This window comes from Sorex fumeus, unplaced genomic scaffold (genome assembly GCF_029834395.1).
Source record: "Sorex fumeus unplaced genomic scaffold, SorFum_2.1 ptg000002l, whole genome shotgun sequence".
NCBI classification, from domain to species: domain Eukaryota; kingdom Metazoa; phylum Chordata; class Mammalia; order Eulipotyphla; family Soricidae; genus Sorex; species Sorex fumeus.
Genome location: NW_026606059.1, coordinates 21,383,825 through 21,408,999, shown reverse-complemented (window position 1 = coordinate 21,408,999; position 25,175 = coordinate 21,383,825). Strand labels below are relative to the sequence as shown.

The window sequence follows — 25,175 nt, the reverse complement described above, 5'->3', positions numbered from 1 at the left end:
CATCTAGTTATAGGGCATATGATTTAGAAGAAAACAGTTTTAATAATTTGAGTTTCACTCAATTCTCAAGTTAATTATATATACTAAATATGTAGTTCTTATATTTAGCATGTGTCCTTTATTTTGATAAAACAAACCTTTGAAACCAGTAACAGTGGTAATGTTATAAATCAAATTGTAGTATTGACTTCTTTTTCTATTTGTAAGCATTTTACCACAAAATTAAATATCAGATTCTCTAAGGATTCATAATGAATCATGGTATGAATGAATGTAATTTGTCCACTTATTCATACAATACTTACTGTTTTCTGTTTTGTTACTTTATACAAAAAAACATTCTAATAAGTTTAAAAATGTTGGGGAAGTTTGTTCTTAATTAGTCAGAACAAATTTTCTCTTACACTAAAGATTGAATCAGTGAAAATTTTTGAAGTTAAATTTTTCACAAAAATAGGGGGCACAGAAAGGAAACTTTTCTCTTTAAAATGTATTATTTCTCTATAATTGATTAATGCATACCATAACCATCTATGTTTCAATTAAATAAAATGTTTATTAACCAAATGTATTCTGTAAAACCCCTTCTGCTTTTACTCATACAAATCGTGTTGCTAAATTGAGGCCTTCTATATTTAAAGTCATAAGATAAGTTGAGTAATTAATAACCTTGAAATTTAACTAGCAAGTAACTGAGGTAGACTGGGCAGGGTGTTTGATCTCTCTCTACAGTTCTGCCTTTTCATTTTTAAAAAATCAGCCAGATAATAAAATATATCCACAAATCTTAGTAAACCTCCTATAGAGCTTTTCAGGTTAACAATATGGATTTAAAATATGATAAATAAATGGTACTTTCCTACCTTTATTTTCTTTACTCCACTGTGTCTTTACCCTATTGCACAGGGATATATTTTGTCCAGTTTGCTTAATTACAGAATTTTTATCTGCACAGATTGAACGAGAAAAAATAACTTTCTTGGTCTATTTATTTTCTACAATTGTAAGGATAAATTACTAATGCGTTTTCCTGAAATTCTAATTAAGGTGCCTTCAATTTATTTTATATTGGACATTGAGACAAATAGCTATGACATATGTTTCTCAAAATAGTATAGTGACAAAGTATTATTTCTAAAAGCAAGTCTTAAAAATTAAACTGCAAGACATATTTTTAAATATCCTCAAAAAGTCAGAGTTTACCCAGAATACGTAATACATTAATAGCATCATTATGGAGTTAGGATTTTCTCCTTATTATGAAGCAATCAGAGCATATGTAAGTGGTTTTCTTTTTTTTCTTTCTTTTTTTTTTGTTCTGTCTACATTACTATATTTTCTTTCACAGATTTGTTTAAGTTGCATCTAAAAACTACTCACTTTTTTCAATTCAAAAAACAAGATAAAGACCCAACCTGAGGGCCGAAGTGATAGTACAGCGGGTAGAGTGTTTGCCTTGCATGCAGCTGAACTGGGTTTGATCCCTGGTGTCCCGTATGGTCCCCTGAGAAATTCCAGAAGCAATTTCTGAGTGCAGAGCCAGGAGTAACCCTCGAGCATCCCTGGGTGTGACCCAAAAAGCAAAAAAAAAAAAAAAAAAGTCACATCCCAACCCAAGTTTGCAAAGTGATACGAAGTTAATAAAAATTATTGCTCATTGAAATCAAGTGTGTTATAGGATTTTTTTTTTTACATTTAGGTCTTAAGTTTATTTTTTTAAAAGTCTGGAAGATTATTGGATTCACTGGTTAAGTGTCTAGGAAAGAGACTTTGATATATGTGATCATTGCATGACTAGCTGACTAATGCATATTTACCCAGAATTTTGTGTGAAGAAAAATTATAGAGCAAAGAAATATGGCCTTAAGTGCACTGAACTGTAACAGTATCTATAAAGACTGGGTAATTATTGGGAGACTTTTCTACCAACAGAAGCACATATACTGCCCACTTCTTTGACTGAAAAGCTGTCATAGTCACTGCATGTTAAAGTGTATGTTAAAAGAGCATGGCATTTTCCAGTAACAATATTACTTTAACAAAGGGTATTGTTTCTAGTTAAAAACTTCATGTTTAGTATATGATTAAAAATAAAAACATAAAAGGTATCAGGCCAGAGAAAGAGTATAAAGGACAGAGGTTAAGGTGCGTGCTTTGTACACCACTGACCATTTCCTCAGTCACCTACACTACATGTGGTCCCCTGAGAATTGGTAGGATTGATCCCAGAAGTAAGTTCTGAGCAACTCTGGCTGTGGGGTCCTAAGATGATAAAAATGCCACCAACAAATGTATAATTAAAAACATAATTGAGGTAATAAAGTATATTCTAAACCTCATATTGCTATGAGTCAGGTTCTATTGCAAGACTTTGTTTACTACTTGACATTAGAGTCTAAGCTTCAGGAGACAGGAAATAATCCTATTTATATTTGTAACCTCCGGACCTACTACGGTGCCCTATACCTCATAATGTCTCAATGTTTAAAACACCACTGAATGCCAGTAAAAGAAACTTTGTTTTAAAATATAAAAGCTGTAGAAATGCAGCTGAAATTGGAGACAAAAAAATGTAGAAATCACAAAAGAATTGTCATTAATTTGCTTAAATGTAAGTTGTAAGGGAATATGATTAGAAGTATCCTAGTGTTGAACCAGGCTGAAATCTCCCCAGAGGAATCACTCGAAGACAAGTTGTGATGCAATAAGCAAAGGGTCTTTATTGGCTAGCTTGAGCTCGGGCCCTGGTCTGACTCACCAGCACAGTGGCAGCCTTCTTGGAACTAGAGGCTCTGAGTCTCAAAAGTGAGGAACTTTTATACCATCGCATTATGTAACAGGGACTTTCTACGACCATCCGTTTGGCTGCCGTCTGAGGGGCTTTCCACTACTTGTACTTAGCTCATTGGTTATAAATTGGAGTTACATAAGGGTTGCATAAGCGTTACATATACATAGAGGGCCTCCCTACCTGCATCTGATTGGTAACCCTTAGTTGACCTCACCATGGCTATCTCACTTCAGGGAAAGCATGACTCAATTCCAGGTATCTGTGCTCAATTCCAGGAATTCTGGAACCCAAACCTAGACCTAGCTTCTTCTGGCTTCTTTATGAGCCTGTCATGGCACTGTCTTTGCTTCTCTATCTCTCACGAGGAGGCGAACTTTTCTTGTAAATGCTAGAAAACTAAAAGCCATGGTCAGTGAATATAAGAGAAGGACTTACCATTAATGTACGTTATATATTAGACTTCAGGCTAATTTTCAAATGTAATGCCTTATATGCAAGAAAAGCTTTGCAAATGTCATTATACAAGTGAGGCCTTTGACTTCTGGTATGACCGTATAGTGATAAATGAACCAAGATTAAAACCCTCAGCTTGATAGTCCCAATTCATGAGACTAATAAACTTGATTGCCTCAAATTTAAATTGTAGTGGTTTAGGTTTTAGAAGATGAAATTAATTACAAAACATTTTAACTATGCATATTAGATGATACCCTAAGAGAAATTACCTTCAAAATGTGAAGGGAATCGATTCAGTATTATATTTCTCTTTAAATATTATAGACAAAAAAAAAAGCCATAAGGAAAACAGGTATTTTTAGAAGATTTTTTGAAGATTTCACTTTTATAAATGGAATCATGGAGAGGAGATTCAGCTTTGGTTGTAGTGGGCTTTGGGTTTTTTTTTTTTCTGTATAAACAAGAAAAAGACATCAGTAAGACTCCTGTAAATAGTCCATTCTCTGTGACTTTTGAAATGAAATACCTTGGTTCTCTATCCCTTTTCCATTGAAAAAGACTATTTTATTAAAATAAACCCTTCTCCCCTTTTTTCAGTTATGCATCAGGAATGCTACTTGTTAACCATCACCACATGCTGGAAGGGGATGCCATGTCCCTTTTACCCCACCTTGTATCAGAATAGGTTACTCTGCTGGTCCCGCCTGGTTAAACAAAATGTTCAAAAAAGGATTTTACTGAACTGAGATGGGATGTTTGAAACAAGAGCAAGCAGAGAAGAGCAGAGAGAATGCAGTTAACAGCAAAGCTTGACAAGGAAGCTCGCTTTCACTGAAATATTTCTAAGAATTTATTTTTCAAAAGTCAGAGGCTTGAGCTCTGGTTGCATTTTGGGTAGAGCACTGGCCTTGCATGAGTTCGAGTCCCAGCATCACCAACAAGAAAAAGGAAGTCGCTTAACAGTGCTTTTTAAGACTTCGTGATAAGGGCCCAGGGAAAAATAGGGTAGTGATTAGGACACATGTCTTGTATGTGTACCACCCCTGTTTGATCCTTCTCATCATGTACTCCATCTCTTCAGCATCTCTGATGGTATCCTTGGAGGCTTCAAACACTGAAGAGCCCTCGCATCATCCTCAAGCTCACAAAGGAACCGTTAACCTAATTGGCCTAGTCTAAGTGGCAGTGGCCCAGAATACCCTGACTGCCACTTGATTGACCAAAGTACTTGACATCAAGTAAATATAATCAGTACATTTTCTTTGACCTTCTTTGAAATCCCTGGATGTATTCCTTGATTTAGTCATCCAACTGGTTCTGCCCTTTCCCAGAAAAAAAGAAAGCATGGAAGGTGGCAAAACAGTGCTTTCCCAATGCATCTTGGCATTTTTCTACCTCTTCTATCAAACATTATTCTATCACCATATATTCCTGTGGACCTTGGAGTTGAAATGAAGAACCCCTTAAGTACCCTCTTAGACAAAAATCTTTTAAACTTGAGTATCAGATTGTTTTTTAAGGTGATCCTTTCCTAGCAGGCATATTTCGTATAATTATCCCTTCATCATCAAGCCCCAGCAATACTGTTGGGTTGCTTAGCAACCTGAAATCTGCATCCTAAGACAAACATACATAGGAAAAATTATGAAAAGTGATTAAAATATTTTAAAGACTGATATTTGAACTAAATTTCATATGGGAAGACAGTACATCATGATGAGAATGAGCGTTTTAGCCTAGGAATTGTTTTCTGAGACTGTTGCCTTTTTTTAATACCTAAATATAAGATGATTTCCATAAATTGGACTAGACAGTTCTACTTAAAGAAGGTACTTAATGTAGTAAATATAAAAATTTTATTTGATTGCGTACAATTACTTTAGTTTTACTTCACATAATCAAAACCACAGGTAAAGGTAAAGGTAAAGGCCCTCCCGTTGATCGTCGATTTGCTCGAGCGGGCCCAGTAACGTCTCCATTGGAGACTTTGTTGTTACTGTGTCTGGCATATCGAATACTCTCGGTAGCTTGCCGGGCTCTCCGAGAGGGGCAGAGGAATCGAACTCGGGTCGGCCATGTTGGCCGCTTGTAAGGCGAACGCCCTACCCGCTGTGCTAAATGTATTTATATCTTTGACATTTGAACATTATGCATAATGTTGTGCATAGATGTATGTGCATATATACACAAGCACACATATTGATGCCAACATATATTATATATCTAAATCCCATTTCAGGTTAGAAATGAAACTAAAAGTCCTCTCTTTTTGGAAATAGGATGGCGATTTTTTGACTAGCTTGACTAAAGGTACTGATAGTGCATTACAATCTCTATGAAAGCACTGCCTTCAATTAATAACATAGCAAACAAATCCCATACTTATGGGTTCTCTTGATTTGTAAACAAACACCCAATAAACTTAGAGAATTGGGGTCAATAGTACAGCAGGTAAGTAGGTTGCAGGAAGTCAACCCTGGTTTGATCCCTGGCGCCCGTATGGTCCCCTGACCACAGCAAGTGGTGAGACCTGAGCACTTTTGTTTTGGGGTGTGGCCAAAAACGAAACAAAATTTTAAAAAATAATAATTACAAGACTCTGGATAAGGATGTAGAAAACCCCACGTCCAAAGCAAGTCAGATCTCTGTTCTCAATAAACCATTTAACCATTCCAGTCGTCCTTTGAGTCATCTATACCAGGAGGCTTTCATGATTCTCTCTCAAACACTGTGTCCTCAGCTACACATGAAATTGCCATTTCTCTCCTGAAAACATTGTTTTGTTGAAATGTTTCTTAAGCTACTGCTTTTATGTGAATATTAGAAGTAGGAGGCATAGTCACCAATATTGTTCAAGTAACAGGCAGAAAGAAAATCATTATTGACTTCTTTGTGGCTTTTCTTTGTGTCTGATTATATGTTGCAGTGTTGAATTTTAGTTTCTGGCAGCTGAAAACATGCAGGTGCAGATGCAGTGTGCTGCGTATGATTTATATTTCAAGTCACAACTGGATTTTTTGCACATTATTTGGAAAAGGATTAGCAAAGCACATCTGTTTTCTTTTTCTTGTTTTATAACTTTACCAAAAGGTCATCTTGAAATACTTACACAATATCAACAACAAATCTTGGGAAACAACCAATATATCACAAAGAAACCCCGGGGGCTGTTTATAGATGTTAAATTTAAATAAATAGCAGGAATGCCAGGGAGAAAGATGGAGAAAGACGTACTTTAGAGACACAGCAAAGAAATAGTTTTCAAGAGATGCATCCCGTTGAGAAACAAGTATAGTGCCCAAGAATTGGCAAAACATGCATTTATTAAAAAATTGTAGCAGGACAGATGAGATAATGCAGGGATAGGGTGCTTGCCTTGCATGTGGCTACTGGGTTTGCTTTGAAGCTCCACATAGGGTCACTCAAGTTTTGCCAGAAGTGATCCTTGAATACGAGCCAGAAATAAGCCCTGAATACTGCTAGGTGTGGTCCAAACACACACACACACACACACACACACACACACACACACACACACACACACACCACATTGGAAGCAGATATTCTAAATTAAGAGCCAGTAAAACAGAATCTTGGACTATACCCTTTCTGAGTTCTACGTGTCATTTTTAACACAGAAAGAAGTGGGTGTGATTATTTTTATTGCAATAAAGTGGAAACATAGTTCTGAATCCACTGTAAGTACCAGGCCATATTTTGTTGGTCAAGTGAGAATTAAGCTCACCATTGTTACAAAGAAGACGTCTTTGCAGCACTGTTTACAATAGCTGGAATCTGGAAAAGAACCTGAGAGCCTGAGAACAGATGACTGGTTAAAGAAACTTTGGTACATCTACACAATGGAGTACTACGTAGCTGTTAGAAAAGATGAAGTCATGAAGTTTACATACAAGTGGTACTACATGGAAAAAATCATGCTAAGTGAAATGAGTCAGAAAGAGAGGGACTGACATAGAAAGATTGCATTCATCTGGGGAACATAAGGTAACAAAATAGGAGACTAACACCCAAGAATAGCCGAGATAAGAACCAGGAGATTTGCTCCATGGCTTGGAGGCCATCCACACATGCTAGGGGAAAAGGCAGCTCAGATAGAGAAGGGAGCACCAAATAAAGGGTGCTGGGAAGATCCTTCCAGGATGGGAGAAACATGCTGAAAGTAGACTATAGACCGAACCTGATTGCCACTCAATGCCTCTTTTGCAAACCACAGCACCCAAAAGGAGAGAGAGCACAAAAGGGAATGCCCTGCCACAGAGGCAGGGTGGGATGGGGGGGATAGGGGGTGGGAGGGATACTGGGATCCGTGGAGGTGGAAAATGGGCACTCGTGGAGGGATGGGTACTTGATCATTGTATAATTGAAACTCAAGCACAAAAATGTGTAAGTCTACAACTGTACCTCATGGTGTTTCATTAATAAAAATTTTAAAAAAAAAGACTAATTAAACTGACATTCTATCACAAAAAAGAAGAAAAGAAGATGTCCATTTCCTAAGACAAAACTACCACTTCTAATGATTCAAATCAAGACAAAACCTTTCATTGAGAGAGCTTAGAGGGGTGCCATAGCTATTGAAAGTCAAAAAGTGTAATACTGACATATGCAAAAATGCAGGGGAGCGAACTACAGGAAGTCTTTGCATTCTGAGTTGCAATGTTTAATATTATGAAAAGGAACTGGATAGTGCCTGGGATAAGGTGCATGTCTTGCATGTGACTAACCTCGGTTCATTCCCTGGCACCACATGGTCTGCTGAGCATCACTGGGTGGAGCCCTGCAGGGCCCTGAGCATGCGCTGAGTAATCTCTGGCTTCACAGGCCACAGAGCAGCAGTCACACTGCACACCTGCACCCAGGTATTGAACTACAGGCCCGATTGATCAAGAACTGCAAGGGGTGTAGGAGTTCCTAAACCTCCTGAGCACCACTCGGAAGACCCATTCTACAAAAAGAATGTATATTATGGGAAAAAAAAACAGAAAACTTACATGATTTAATTTTTTATTGAATCACCATGAGATAGTTACAGAGCTTTCCTCGGGTTTCAGCCATACACCCATCCCACCACCAGTATCCCTCATATCTCTCCTACCATCCCATCTCTTCCTCCCCAGCCTGCCTCTATGTCAGGCATTTTTCTTCTCTCTGTGTCTGTCTGTCTGTCTGTCTCTCTCTCTCTCAGCATTATGGTTTGTAATTCAGATACTGAGAGGCCATCAGGCACTATTCTCTCTCTCTGACTGTCTTTCTGTCTCTCTGTCTCTGTCTCTCTCTCTGTCCATCTCTCTCTCTCTTGCTCTCGGCATTGTGGTTTGCAATTCAGATGCTGAGAGGCCATCAGGCACTATTCTTCTCTCCGTGTCTCTGTCTCTGTCTCTGTCTTTCTCTATCTCTCTGTCTCTGTCTCTGCTATCTCTCTCTCTGTCTCTCTCTCTTTCTCTCTCTCTCTCTCTCCTCCTCCACTTTGGGCATTATCATTTGCAATACAGATTTTTTAAAAATTTTTATTAATGAGACATCATGAGGTACAGTTGTAGACTCATGTTTGGTCCTGTTACCCACTTTTAGCACACATCTCTCATCCAAAGTGATCCCTTCCAACCGTCATTGTCATAATGTTCCCTTCTATCCAGCCCTCTTCCCAGCAACACTGTTCACAATAGCCAGAATCGGGAAACAACCCAAGTGCCCGAGAACAGGCGACTGGTTAAAGGAACTATGGTTTACTATGCAGCTGTTGGAAAAAATGAAGTCATGAAATTTACTTATAAACGGATGGACATGGAGAACATCATGCTGAGTGAAATAAGTCAGAAGGAGAGGGACAGATATAGAATAACTGCATTCATTTGTGGAATATTTAAAAAAACACAGTATGAGACATAACAACCAAGGACAGTAGAAACAAGGGCCAGCACAATTTAATTTTAAGCATGATTCAATAAAATGACCTACTAGTTTTCATAATGATAAGTAACCTGCTGATGTAAACCATACAGTCCTATAAGGCAGAGAATAATTTGTAAGAAAGCATTTTACCAACTTTGTAAGAAAGTTCATGATTTGCCAGAGACATACTGAGATTAGGGAATACATAAATAGACAATAAGTTATACATAGTGTGTAATAGTAATAAGTCATTTCAATGACTAAATAGGGTTTTTGTGTATGTGCGCCTTCAAAAAATTCTAATTTGGAGGCCAGAGAAATGATTCAGAATTGTTCGCCTTGTGCATGCTTGACCTAGGTTTGGTTCTTGGCACTGCATGTTTTCCTTCCAGCACCTCCCAGAGTGATCCCTGAGCAGTTGCAGTTCGTTCCAGGCACCTCCCTCATCCTCCCCCCACACACAATGAATAAAGAGCCTAATTTTTCAATAAACATTGTCTTTAATTTGGGCTGCAGAGACGACTCAGTGGGCAGAATGCTTGCTTTGTACGTAAGAGGCCCAGGTTTGATCCCTGACATCTCATTCCTCTACTTCTGACACAGTGAGAAGATACCCACCAGCACAGAGCTGGGAGTAAGAACTTTTGAGAACTACCTATTATGGCCCCAAATTCACACACTTGCGTGTACACACACACACACACACACACACACACACAATTGTTTCAAATCTGAAAAATTAGAAGACTAAAACTGAAGCAGATTTCTCCAGTTCAGATACTGATGCATAAATTGAGCGGGCTACAAAATGGGGCATGCTTCAGACCTGTAGGAATCTGCTTGTTCGGACTTACATTCTCCTAACTAGACCATACATTCTGCAATTTGTGGGAGCACCGGTCTTTTATATGGTATACTCTTTACAGACGAATTTTGTTTGTTTTGATTTGGTGGCATACTGAGCAATGCTCAGGGCTTAGTCCTGGCTTTACATTCACTAATCAACTCCTGGTGCTGGGGGCGGCTGGGGACCACATGGGATGCCAAGGATCCAAGCTGGGTCAGACGCCTGCAGGTCAAATGTCCTACTGCTATACTCTCGCTGTGGCCCCCAATATTTTGAATTGGAAGACCACCTTCACTGACCTTTATTGAATGGGGGACACACAGTCTGTGGTTGTACATCAGAGATTATTTATTTTGTTATACCAGAAATCACAAATCAAGATTAAACTTCATATGTGAGGCAGTGCCAAAGATCAAACTTGTGGCCTCACACCTGCAAATCATTTTGCCATGTCCCACCTCTGAATGTTCTTTTCCAGAGAATTAGAATAAGCATCAGACAAAACCGTGGTCTTTGCACATCCATCAAGTCGCACTTTCTGAATAGCTTTCCCCTCAGTCTATTTATTACTGTATCCGCTGTTACCTAACACCTTCTTCTAAACCTGATGGATTCAAGTTCTTCTTCCTCCTCCACATCATCAAAAAACATCAGGCGGAGGTAAAAATGACTAAGATCATAAAGTATGATGAATATTCAAAGTTCAACGAGAAAGAAAGATTTAAGTTGAAGAAAGGAGGTAAATAGAGAAAGTGATGAGAATCAACTGACAAGCATCAGGTAATAGGTGGGAAGACAGTTTTAGGTCTCATCTGTTATCTGCATTTCCAGTCATAAGACGATTCCTACAAGATCTATAGTTGTAAAGAAGCAGTTATTTGGAAGACTCAAGACACCAGAAAACAAAAATCAAAGTTATTGTCTCCTGTTCATAAACAGGGTGTGAGTTTGCTAACAAGAATGCTAAAGTTGATCTGTTTCATAAGCCCAAACTAACCAACGGGAAAAAAAGATGAGAACAGTGATTAGAGAATGGCAGGGAAATTTCAGAATAGAATTAAAGTGTGGATGTGAAGTTGGGGTGTGTGTGTGTGTGTGTGTGTGTGTGTGTGTGTGTGTGTAGGAACCATTTCTATCACCTAGAAGACCTTTAAGCCTCCTTAAAGTTATGATTGTAACTTTATAGAAGAAGCTATAAACTTGAACATCATTTTATTGCTAACGTGGGACACATTTGAGGGAAAAGTCAATGGCAGTAACTTCCTGAAGGGTCTCCCAAGGCTACTGATTTTTTTTTTAATTACGCTGGTATGCAAGGACTTTTAAATTTCTGATGCACAAACAAGTAATGCAATCTGTCAAGAATTTTGGCAGTAGTTGAGCTAAAAATAAAATCTGATACAGCAGTTTTCTTTGTCTCACATATAAAGTTAAAATTACAGAGTAGGGGGAAAATCCCGTTTTATTTCTTAAAATTTTATCAGTTATGGAAATTAAAACAAACTGAACTTACTGCTTAGTAAGTTTTTTATTTAGCAGCAAAACATCTGCTTTGATTCCTGAATATGTATGCATTTCTTATTTAGAAACAGAGAAAGAAAAGCCCATATAATTTAAATAAGTCTGTGTTTAGCAGTTAGTTATAGTCTATAGTTTGGAGTAAATAATTGATGCCTATTCATAGAAAGTAAAACATTTATAGTTTTTCTTCATTCATGGTTATTCGAAAAGTAGCATTTTATTTTTCTTATTGGATTTTCAGTTCTTCATTAAGAAGATGGGCAAAGCATTTACTGATTCAAGCAATTCAGCTCCAGGTCAATTGCCTACTACGAGTAGAAGCTTTCTACTCACATAATAGTTCTTAATAAAGCAAATGCTGCTAGTATAAATAAGGTAATATAAATAAGATTGTGGCAAATAGCAAAAAACCCTTTTAGTGTTTTGGTGTTTTAAAAAGGAATTACATTCACATGAATTTTATATTTCTCCTAATCATTTTTACTTTGGAAACTCTGATGCTAATTGGAGAATATGGAATTTATGATGATTTTTAACCACATACTTCCATCCATTGACATAGAATATTGGGGACATTTAAATTTTCACACTAAATGGTTGTTGTTTCACAAACTAGGAGAGAATTGTTCTGATAATAAGCAGAAGAGCTGGCAGCAACTACAGATTTTTTCTACTCTTTGCTTTCTGTTGAACCTAATTACTCAAGTTGCCAATTAATGGCAATACACAATACACAACAAAATTTTTCTGATTGCTAATTAACTCTACCATCACTCGTTTTGTTACTGAAAGGGCTTCATGTGAACATATTCCGCTACTCATTCTTTGATCCTCGCCACTCTTTCTCATATTCCAAAAATGACACTCGCTACAATAAGAGAAAAAAAGGGCAAAAATAAATACAAAAACATTAGCAAAGTGAAAAATTGGAAACTGTTTTGTGTGTATTAAAACAGAGAAATTATACACATGTACCATAGTACCTTAGTTTGGAAAGTTGTACTATAGGACATAAAATGATATTTCTCAGATAACTTTCCAGAAATGTAATATATATTGCATATATATGTAATATAAATATAATATATGTTGTGCCCAAGCATAACAAACAGGTAGTAGTATTGGAAGATCCAGTAGTTATATATCTTTATAAGTTAGTTATCAAAATTAAGCAATAAAGGCTCTTTTTACATAAATAATATGTTAGGCATTCTTTAGTATGCCAGAAGCTATATGAGATATCTGAGTAAAGATATTACAGTGACTTCAGCATTGTGGGTCATGAAAAAAAGAAGTCCAAAAACCAAGAATTCAGGGAAGGGAAGGAAATGAAAAAGAAAAAGATAAAGAGCTCAAGGATGTATTACTTTGTTGTCAGTTACTTGGAGAGTTTATTCCTTATAAACAGTGTAATGGTCTTGTCAGTATGGTACTAATATACATGTTAAGATTTTAGAGTTCTTACTAATATACATATGCAAATTTTAGAATTCTTATTTTTTAATGCCCTATTGGTATAACTACTTTAAAATATTACATGTTTCAAATATGCATCATGATAAATCAATAGAGGTTATACTACTAAAAATTCACCACTGAAAGTCTGATTCTGGGGCCAATAAGACAGTATTTGAATCAGAGCTACTTGGAGGCTTCCCAAAATTTATAGAATAAAATTAAATTTTTAAAAGTTTCAGTTCTTCACCATAAAATTGACACAAATTACCTAATTTACACTTCCACCCAAACCCCAGTTCTAGTAAATTTCCTTCTGGTAACCTTTGATTTGATTTGATCCTGTAGTCTAAAATTTAGGTTTGTTTCATTTAGTTCATTTGTTTGTCTTGTTATTTATTCTTTTGAAACCACATTGGTTAGACAAAAAAGGGAAGTCACTTTCTGGGGTTGCAAAGATAAAATAAACTGGGGACTATTCATTTCTCCAAGTTCGTTTTGGAAACGTAGAGAAGTGACAGCCAGTTTTCTTTCTAAAGTGAAATAAATGTCTCTGTCACAAAGACAAAAACTCTATGAAGTTTTCCTAAGTTCATGGGTAAATTCCCCTGCCTTTCATAATGTTTTAGACTCGGTGCCGTGTTTTATCACTCCGGGCAGTGCTTGCGGGAGCCACATCACATGCCTGGAATGCAATCAGGGTCCCTAAAGAGGGAAAAGAGAGAAGCTAGCTAGATCTCCTTTTATTTCTCTTAGAACCTCTCATCTGGCCCACGGAATAAAATAATATTCCTAAACCCCAGCAAGTTCTGAATTATTAAAATGTACACTATTTGAAAAGAGTTAGAGTTCCCTGACCTCGTAAGTCTGGGGAATCTCACGGACATGAGGCTTATGTTAATGCAATTTAATCGAGACTACTGATTACAATTTGGAACTTATTGGTTATGAGCCTGTTGAACTGTTTTAAATTTATCTGTATTTAATCTAGACTTCATACAGGCACACAGTTTTACTTTAGTAGAGCAACAGTCAATGTAATCATAAAAAGCAACAATCAGGTGACAATAGTGACCTGCTCCTAACCTCTAGTGGCCTTATGTCACACGGAGACTGTAATGAAACAATTCAGCCAGACTCGAAGATGCTTGTACTGGTTCCCTGCCTTTCACTGGGTTCCGGGCTGTCTTTTGCGTGCTCAGAGGGAGCAGGCTTGCATTTGCTGATCCTTCTGCTAGACCAGTTCCCTACTGTTTGTTACTTGCAGTGCCAATGCTGCTGCCTTTCTTTCACTACATAAAATTTGTTTGTCCTACCAATCTCCCCCACACAACCCCGCAAACACACATCCTTAGGGAATATGCTTGAAAGTAAGGAGTATGTGTTTCTTGTTCACTATTAGCACTGTCATCCTGTTGTTCATCGATTTGCTCTAGCGAGCACCGGTAACGTCTCCATTGTGAGACTTGTTGTTACTGTTTTTGGCATGTTGTATATGCCACAGATAGCTTTCCAGGCTCTGCTGTGTGGGCGAGATATTCTCGGCAGCTTGCTGGGCTCTCCGAGAGGATGGAGGAATCGAACCCAGGTCAGCCGCATTCAAGGCAAATGCCCGACCTGCTGTGCTATTGCTCCCGACCTGCTGTGCTATTGCTCCAGTTTCAATAATATTGAAATTATTCTGGAATTATGTTCAATAAATGAGGAAATGGGAATGCATTTTAAAAATCTGAAAAATTATGACATGATTATTTTTTCAAAAAATACTGGGAAATTGTTCCATTCAATAACAATTATACATAATTATGAACATGCTTTAGTAGTTTTGAATTCAGTACAAAATGTTCCCTTGCCCTTTGATATTTTACAAATCTGTACCTTATGCTCACATTAAAATTAATCTGTGAGACATTATTTAACTCGCCTTGTCTAATGTTTCAGCATTATGGGCCGGAAAGATATTACTGGGTTTCAGATGCATGCCTTGTGTGTGAACTACCCCAGTTCAATCCATTGTTCAAGCAACAATGCAACCTTGCACCTCTTTTGCAGTGAACCAAGGAACTGACCAAGAATAGCTGGAAGGGTTCCTGGGCCTCCTGGGCACTGTATAGGAGATGATAAAATAAAATAAATCCAGGAAAAGTTTTAGCATAAATTCAGTCTAGGGCTTCTGCAAATATTGATCATGTGACCTTGAATAATTCATGCTTAATATATCAGTAAAGTCTCAACAAATTGTGAGACTTGTTGTTACTGTGTTTGGCATATCAAATACATCGCTAATATCTTGGCTGGAGCGATAGCTCAGCAGTAGGGTGTTTGCCTTACAAGCGGCCAACATGGCCGACCCCAGTTCGATTCCTCCGCCCCTCTCGGAGAGCCCGGCAAGCTACCGAGAGTATCTCGCCTGCACGGCAGAGCCTGGCAAGCTCTCCGTGAGTATTTGATATGCCAGACACAGTAACAACAAAGTCTCCAATGGAGATGTTACTGGGCCCGCTCGAACAAATCGATGAACAACGGGAGGACCGTGACTGTGAATATATCAGTATTGATGTCTCAATTTTCTTATTTGTAAATACAAATAATATGACTCATTTAATAAGTTTATGAGGAGGATATTCACTATATATGTATGCAGTAACTCTTAGAATAGTGTTAAGAACTATTGCATGATGTTATTAGTAATGTTGTTATATTATTTGATTGCAGAGAACTATCCTTCATATAGCTACATATTCTACTGAAGATAAAAGAAGCAAATAGAATGTATGAAACAAGTCAAAGAATGAAACCTGTAAAATACACCAGATAGGTTATGATGGTGTAAAAATACAGAATCAAAAATTGTGTTGTTCATTCTTCTCTTGAGAGAAAAAGTACCTAGCAAATGCAGACTAAAGCATCAGTTGACATGGATATTACTGGAAAGCTTCAAAAGTAAAATTGCAGGTTTAAGGCAAAGGAATTTGAATGAGAGAAGTCATATGGAAGTAGATTGCACAGTTAATAGGATATAAGGCAGTGGAAATAACATGTAGAGATAATTGTTTTATTAAAATATTTTTTATTTTTTTTAATTTTTATTAGTGAGACACCATAAAGTATAGTTATAGATTCACAAATTTTTGTGCTTGGGTTTCAGTTATACAATGATCAAGTACCCATCCCTCCACCAGTGCCCGTTTTCCACCACCACAGATCCCAGTATCCCTCCCACCCCCCATCTCCCCATCCCACCCTGCCTCTGTGGCAGGGCATTCCCTTTTGTTCTCTCTCTCCTATTGGGCATTGTGGTTTGCAAAAGAGGCAATGGATGGCAATTATGTTTGGTCTATAGTCCACTTTCAGCATGCTTCTCCCATCCTGGGAGGATCCTCCCAACACCCTTTATTTGGTGCTCCCTTCTCTATCTGAGCCCCCTTTTCCCCTAGCATGTGTGGCTGGCCTCCAAGCCATGGAGCAAAATTCCTGGTACTAATCTCGGCCATTCTTGGGTGTTAGTCTCATATTTTGTTACTCTATGTTCCCCAGATGAGTGCAATCTTTCTATGTCTACCCCTTTCTTTCTGAGTCATTTTGCTTAACATGATACTTTCCATGTAATACCACTTGTACGTAAATTTCATGACTTCATCTTTTCTAACAGCTACATAATACTCCATTGTGTAAATGTACCAAAGTTTCTTTAACCAGTCATCTGTTCTTGGGTACTCAGGTTTTTTCCAGATTCTGGCTATTGTAAAGAGTGCTGCAATGAACAAACAAGTGCATATGTCACAAAAAGTATAGTATACTTTTATAGTATAGTATACTTTTTTGCCTGTAGAGATAATTTTTAAAAATTCATTCATTGAACAAATAAAATTAGAACTCAGTTGTTGGATAGAGAAAGTATGTAAGGGTCAAAGGAGGTTTTACTATTGCATGTGCACTTTTTAACTTTTTAAGTTGGATTAGTTTAATAATGATGAATTAAAAGTAGATGGGTTTTACAATATGCAGTGCTATTGAAGTCCTGAAGACAGAAGTTTTAAAAATGGGCTCCACCTGGGGACACTGGTGCTGGGAAATGTACAGTGGTGTGGGGATGGGTGTTGGAATTACTCTGTGACTGAAACCCAATCATGAACAGCTTTGGAGCGATCGATCTCAGTGATTCAATGAAAAAATAAAACAAAAATAATAATAAATAAACTGCATTCCAGCTTTGTCTATTGAAAATGGCCTTTTAAATTTAACTTAAAATGAAAGTTGATTGAAATGCTAGTGGTTGACTGTGGGCTATTAACAGATTTCTGTTTTCTTGAAGAAATATGAGGCAGTTCATCTGTTGAGAGAGCATGGTAGAAGGGACACAAAATCTTAAAATGAAGGAAGATATGTTTTTTTTAAAAAAAGGCCCTAAGTATTAGAAAGAATGTGCTAATGAGTCAGAGAAATGGTTCCAGACTTGAAAACTGATTTGAAGTTTTTAATCATTCATTTACTAGAATACCAATTTTATCTGTCACATGATTTTTTCCCCTGCTATCTAGCAATTTAAAGGCAGAAAGTGTAAAGACAATTATTTAAAAAAAACTATGTTTAGATCAATTATTAACCTCAATAGAACAACTGTCATGGAGCACAGATGCACCACAAAACACTGAGCATCTCTTGATTTCCAGTGTATCTCTTGTTTAATAGCACAGCGGGTAAGGCGTTTGCCTTGCGTGCGGCCAACACAGGTTCCATTCATCTGTCCCTGTTGGAGGGCCTGGCAAGCTACTGAGAGTATCTCACCCTCACGGCAAAGCCTGGCAAGCTACCCGTGATGTATTCGATATGCCAAACACAGTAACAAGTCTCACAATTTCTTGTGAGACGTTACTGTTGCCTGCTCGAACAAATCGATGAACAACAGGTGGACATTACTACAGTGCTAGTAACTTCAATAGCTATCAGAAAATTCAAAGAAATGCAACATGATGTTCTAGATTATCGCAAAGTCAAAATGATACATTACAACATCTTACATTGGAAAAGCTCTTTGCACTGTATTTGACTTGATCTCTTTAAAAGAAATTGGTGAGTGCAGAGAGACAGGACAGTGAATGAGGTGCTCACCTTACATGTAGCTGCCCCTCCATGAAGCTGAGAAAATTTGATACCGTAGAATAGATGGGGAAAAGAACGTTCATGAAAAATGGTTGACTTTTGTTTACGGCCAGACTAAGAACAACTGTTGCATTTAAAAACAGAACCATTTGTTTGTATTGCTTTCTTTAGGGTTTGTTTATCTTAAACTTGTATTGAAAATAACTATGTTAGAACAGAAAACTTCCCTTAGCTACGTAGGAAACTGCTACTAACAATTTCATAAAATTTATAATTTCTCAAATATCTAGATAAAAACTGAAGAAAGGAAATAGATTTTTTAACATATGACATAGAAAACATGCCATTTGGTCTCACTTCTGTCTTAATGAGCAAAGGATAACTAACTGGACATTTTGATGTCTTTGCTTGACTGAGCTCACAAAGGCAACATGTAATTGTGTCCTACTGTGTGCACTTTGTGAGTATTCGAACCAACTGTCTGTGAATTCTCTGTAATTTATTATGGTATAATTTATTATAGAATATTTACCTATTGCCTCAGAATATGTATACATATGTATAAATATTTACATATACCTTTTCAAAAAGTTAAATTGATATGTACAAATAATTCTCCTTTCTTTTGCTCTATTTCAGTTTCTACATTTCTGAAAAGTCCTGATTTTTTTTCAAGGAACAACTTTTTGCAATAGATTGAAGTTCTGAATTTTTTTTTAAAAAAGCATCCAACATAGCCAATGAATTAAGGACAAGAAGGTTTCCAATCAGGTAGGAACATCAAATGTTATACATTCAACCACCTAGTCTAAATAAATCTGCTGATAGCTGGTTATGATATGATGCTTCCAAAACGGTGGATACATAACCTACCCTGCAAGTTGCTCACAATTCCCTTGAAGGTTGTGGTGTTTGTCGGAGAGAACCTTGGAGGAAAATGAATACAATAACAGTCTAATTTTTTTTTCCATTTTTAGCTCACTGTTGCCAAGCACACTTAATGATTTTGGTGCCTGTGATTGAATCCCAGGGGGTAGGCATGTGAATTGCTAGATTAACCCTTTGGACATTTTTTCCTAAGACTAATCATTTTCTCTGAGGTTGTTCCCAAAATCTCTAGATGCTCATCAAAATTAAAGGCCACTGTGGCAACAAGTCTTCAAAGTGTTGACTAGTCCAAGTTGGTGGATGGTGTGAGGCAATAGTCTTGGTTATTATTTGGGCATAATGCATAATAGTCTTGGCACAATCAAAGTGAATTCATAAATATAAGAAATTTGTGTTTGTTTGCTTGTTTGTTTGTTTTTGCTTTTTGGTTACTACCCAGCGATGCTCAGAGGTTACTCCTGGCTTCGCACTCAAGAATTACTCCTGGCAGTGATTGGGGGACCATATGGGATACCAGGGATTGAACCTGGGTCGGCCACATGCAAGACCCTTTCCGCTATACTATCGCTCTGGCCCCACAAATATAAAGAGTTTGGGGGGGGGAAGGAGGTGAAAGAGGGCCTCTATTTTTATTGACTGATTCATATCAGATACCAACTAACAATTTTATTTTTCTTAACAATTAAAAATTATACAAGGCAAAGGTAGTCATGAAGTCATCCCATTACTTAGCAAGAAGTAAAATATCAGTGACATCAAAATCAGAGTTCTGATTTTAAGTTGCACACTCAATAGTTAGTACAGTACTTGACCTGGTATTCTGTGTGAAGATATATGTAATATCTGGAAAATGTTAATGGTAAAAAAAAACTGTTTTGTGCCTTGCATTTTCTTGTGCATTGTTTTCTATATTCTGACTATATGTGTAGTTCATACACCCAATGTAAGCAGTGATATCTGTGCAAAGAATAAAGGGAGAGAGAGCTTTTTTGCTTCTGAGGTTTCTAATAATTATAAGATCAGCCACAGACTCCGTATTTGCTAAGGATGCTAGCAGAAGCAGCCATCAGAGGAAAGCCTGAATCACAGAACAATAGTGTAATTAACATAGAATTCTTCTAATTTTTTATCCTTTTCATACCATCATTTTCCATGCATAGTACTACATTAGACATATTATTAAATGACTTAAATATGGGTATAAAATTTCCTTGAAAAATTTTTGGGCCTTACCATTTTTGCAAGATAGCACTTTGGAGCTTTGTGTATGTTTGTTTGCTGATTTTTCTCTGTTTGGATTTGATTTTCCTTTCAATGTTGTGCATGCTCAGGGGCCTTTCCCAGGAGCGCTGGCGCCCTGCTGTGCGTGAGCAGACACAGGCATTTACAAACATCTGCTCCTGCTCTTTCAACTGTCTTCCAGGCCCCTGTTTTGGAGGGTTTTCACTTAGAATGACAAAGTTATGCAAAATTTCTGGATATATAGCTCCTAGGGTTGCTAGTTATCCTTTACCTCACCTAGGTAGTACCACCATAGCACCATCACAACTATTTTGCTGTAATCTGCTCTATCTTTTGCTTTCCCGAGGGATAATAGAAGCTATTTCACTAAAGAAAGATGCGTAATTTTTTGAAAATAAAATAAATAGCACATACACAGCCCCCCTCTCACACACACACACACACACACACACGTGCGCACACACACACAACATACATTCTCTCTGATTAGATTAATAATTAAAATAGCACCTGGAACTCTGCAAATTAAGAGAGACACCACTCATATTTAATTTTTTAATTACTGTGTGATATTCAGTTGTATTTTTTATTTATTTATTTATTTATATATTTTTGCTTTTTGGGTCACGGCAATGTGCAGGGGTTACTCCTGGCTCTGCACTCAGGAGTTACTCCTGGCAGTGCTCAGGGGACCATATGGGATGCTGGAACTCGAACCTGGGTCGGCTGCGCACAAGGCAAATGCCCTACCCGCTGTGCTATCTCTCCAGCCCCTCAGTTGTATTTTAATGGCATTCTGAGTTACTCGATAAATACCTATGTATCACTTTTATGTATTTATTTTTTTTTTATTGAATCACTATGAGATACTGTTGCAAAGCTTTCATGATTGAGTTTCAGTTGTATAGTGATCAAAGTCACATCCCTCCACCAGTGTACGTTTTCCCCAGAATCCCTAACCCCCACCCATTCACCCCACCTTACCTCCTGCCTCTATGGCAGGCATTTTCCTTTTTACTTTCTCTCTCCTTTCGGGCGTCACGGTTTGCAATGCAGATACAGTACATTCTGTTTGGTTCGTTGTCTACTTTCAGCACACTTTTCCCATCCCTAGAGATCCCTCCAACCATCATAACTTAGTGGTCCTTTCTCCATCCCAACTGCCTTCTCCCCCAGCACTTGAGGCTGGCTTCCAACTGTGGAGCAGTCCTCCTAGCTCTTGTCTCTACCACTTTCAACCTTTTTAATACTGTGAGAGAGTGCCTCCTTCACTCCCTTCTTTGTCTTGTTCTATTCTCTTAGGGAATGCAGTTCAACGTTGAGGTTTTTTTGTTTTGTTTTGTTTTGTTTTTTTACAACTTCTAGGTAGTCAGATGAATAGGCTCACTTAAATAAAGATGACAAATTGTTGCAAAGAAGGAAGCTTCACCCAGACCACTGAGTCTTCATATGAAAGGCAAACAATTTCACAGATGAAAGGTTTCTGCTACAAAATTTATGTACACAAGTATGGAAGTTCAAATTAGAGTTTCTGTTTTGGCTATTGCTTTTGTTTTGTTCTGAGGCTACTTCCAGCTCTTTTTAGGGCTTATTCCTGACTCTTCATTCAGGGATCACTCCTGGTAGTGCTGGGGAAGGCACGAGAATACTGGGAATCGAGTCCAGGTCAACCACGTGCAAGGCATTCTGCTGACCTCCCTCTCCAGCCCCAGGAGCTTCTTAACGAATGTGAAGTTACCTTTCCTATCCAGGGGATTTAGATCTTTTCAATCTTATTTTATAATCGATATTATGGGGGCTGGAGTGATAGCACAGCAGGTAGGGCGTTTGCCTTGCACGCGTCCGACACGAATTCAATTCCCAGCATCCCATATGGTCCCCTGGAAACCGCCAGGGGTAATTCCTAAGTGCATGAGCCAGGAGTAACCCCTGAGCATCGCTGGGTGTGACCCAAAAAGCAAATAAATAAATAAATAATCAACATTATGAAAGATATATTAAAATATCAGTATTTTGTGTGATAATTAAACATCACTCAGCAGACACCACCAGAGTTAAGAGCTTGACTCAAACTTGCTTTTAATTCCATTTGTGTTCTAGCTTGATCCCATCACCCTGCTTTCTCTGAACAAATTATTCTGATCTTGACTATATTTCAAAATTCACTTAATGTTTACGTATTCTTTGAGTAGGATGTGATCAGATTTTTTTATCCTTTTTTTTTATATTGGCCACTCCTGTCAGTGCTCAGGGCTTCCTCCTGGCTTTGGGGACCGTATCTGGTGCTTGGGGTCAAACCAGGGTCACTGGTTGTGAGGCATCTTTCCAGCCCCAGTTATCCGTTCTTTAAAGCATCCGGTGGTTGAGTTGACACAAAGACAAAATATAATATTTAAAATATTGTGTACCAGTTCCCAAATGGACAAAAATTTTGAAGTTGCGCCTTCCCCACATTCTTTTTTTTTTTAAAAAAAATTGAATCAATGTGGGAAAAGTTACAAAGCTTTCAGGTTTAAGTCTCGGTCATGCAATGATCAAACACCTCTCCCTTCACCAGTACTTATTTTTCACCACCAAGAACCCCAATATACCCCCTCCCTCCCCTCCCAATGCCTGTGAGGCAGATGAATTCTATTTAACACTCTATCTACTTTGATTACATTCATTATTTTGACAAAAGATGCACCGTTATTGTTTAGAGTTTACACACAACAATCAGAACTCCTGAATAGGCATTGTGAAATAATTTGTTTTCTACAGCTGGTTATGAGAACCATATGATGTTGTGCGGCCTCAATAGCAGCCGCGCGATTTTGGATTTCTGATATTTTACTTATTAAGCCTGGAGGTATTTCTGCCAAGAGCCAGATAATTACGAGATTGGTTTCTGTGGCTCTGGAGCCATGGTCGTGCCAGAGAGCTGCTCATGGGGGGTAACTCATGACCTCAGTAGGGCGTGAAGGAGGAGCCAGGAATGCCCCCCTTCCCATGAGGTTGCAATTGCCCCATCCCATCACCGCCCGCTCATACCTGGCTTTACCAAAAGCTCTGAGGAGGTCGCCATCTTGCTGCCCAGGGGGCTTCCCCACATTCTTGCTTCTCTTCTCCAATGTTTTTCATTGCCCATCCTATTCACCAATCTAAGAAAATTATGTTCATTTCTGTTCACTAAAACATCTTTTAGAATTTCAGGTTTTAATTTATCATTCTCATAGAAAACTTTGGAAAATGAACTTCTGTGATTTATTGCTTTTAAATTTTTGTTAAAAATTTTGTTTCTCTGAATTTTATGCCTTCTTCGATTTCTCTCTTGCCATTGTTTCCTTTCTACTCTGATGATGTCTCACCTTCAACTCTTCATTGGCCAACTCACTCTGCTTCCTACTCAATACTCAAAGTTTCAATCCCTGCCCCTCATTTTAATGGGCAAATGGCTGTTACTCTCAAAATCATAATCATTAACCACTCACTGAAGTTTCAAACTCCTAATTCTAATTTCCCACCAAATACCTCCATTTTTCACAGTAGACACTTAAATTTAGCCCTCCTTCTGGCTTTGCCTGAAAAACTATACACCTTAAATATCAAAGACTTATGAAGAAATTTCTGAGGATTTAATTAAGTTATAAGTCAAATTATGGGATAAATTTACTGGGAAAATTCTGGACGATCTAATTCTAAAAACAATTATGGGAATAACCAGTAAGATAGTACAGGGGTTAAGGTGCTTGTTTTGCAAACTTAGTTCAAATCCCTGGCACCTCTTAGGTTCCCTTAGCACAATCCCAAGGGAATCAGTCCTAAACGCAGAGCCAGGAACAGTCCGTGAGTAGCACTAGGTATGACCCCAAAACTAAAAGTTAAAAATGGAAGCAGAATTAAGTACATAGAATAAAGTAGGTATCTAGGAGCTTATATTGATAAGTATTGTTAAACTAATCATAAATTTGATGAAAAAAAGATATTTGTGCAATTATAAAGTGTTTCACCATAATGCTCACTAATGTTGAAATAAGTTACAGTCGATAAAATTGGGTGAAATTGTTTAATCAAATTGGTAAAACTGATATCTTAATAAGGGTAGAAATTGAAAATTTTCTAAATTGATTGATAAGATGCATTGAGAAATCAAATAACCTTTATTTCTACTGTGATACTCCTGCCAGTACACATGCCCTAAATCTAACGAGATTAATACAAAAAATTAAAACCTACAAAACAACTGACTTTTCAATTTTCAAGGTCTTTGTCCAGAGAGATGAATAGTATAGTGAGTTAAGTGCTTGCTTCACACACCCTACCTGAGACCCTGGTTTGATGTGCTGCCAATATATAACTCCCTGAGCATTTCCGGGAGAGATTCCTAAATACAGCCAAGTGTGGCCCCAAGACAGAAACAGACAAATAAAACGTAAGTTTCAAGGTCATGAAACTGAAAGGAAATACATGACAGCTTTCCAGATTAAAGAAATAGAGATAATGGACAATTAAGTGCAGTGTAAAATTTCCGACTAATCCTTTCAACATAAAAAATAGAATGTTAAAATTGACCACACTTGGGGCTGGAGCAATAGCACAGCGGGTAGGGTGTTTGCCTTGCACGTGGCAGACCCAGGTTCGATTCCCAGCATCCCATATGGTCCCCCGAGCTCTGCCAGGAGAGATTTCTGAGTGCATGAACCAGGAGTAACTCCTGTGTATCACGGGTGTGACCCCCCCCCAAAAAAAAAGCAAAAACAAAAAATTGACCACACTTGACATGGTTTGAGGATTAGATAACGCTATAGTAATGTGCCATTGTAGTAAGGTTATTTCCTGGGATTTTCATGTTTAAATTTGCATTTATGTTTGTACCAAATGTAAAAGTATGGGGGAGGCTTGACAGTGCACTTGATTGGCAACTAATTTTTAAATGCTTGAGAACCAAGTTCAAACTGTTCTGTAAAATTTTGTGTTCCT

At 37.7% G+C, this 25,175-nt stretch overlaps 1 protein-coding gene across 1 annotated transcript in view; it reads left to right on the top strand.

Annotated features, from left to right (window-relative positions):
• Positions 1-18,746: 18,746 nt before the first annotated feature.
• PKIA (cAMP-dependent protein kinase inhibitor alpha) overlaps positions 18,747-25,175 on the top strand; it is a 41,613-nt gene continuing 35,184 nt past the window's right edge. The window contains exon 1 of the mRNA XM_056110593.1: positions 18,747-18,857. The gene's annotated coding sequence lies outside the window, so the exon portion shown is untranslated. The remainder of the gene's footprint in view (positions 18,858-25,175) is intronic.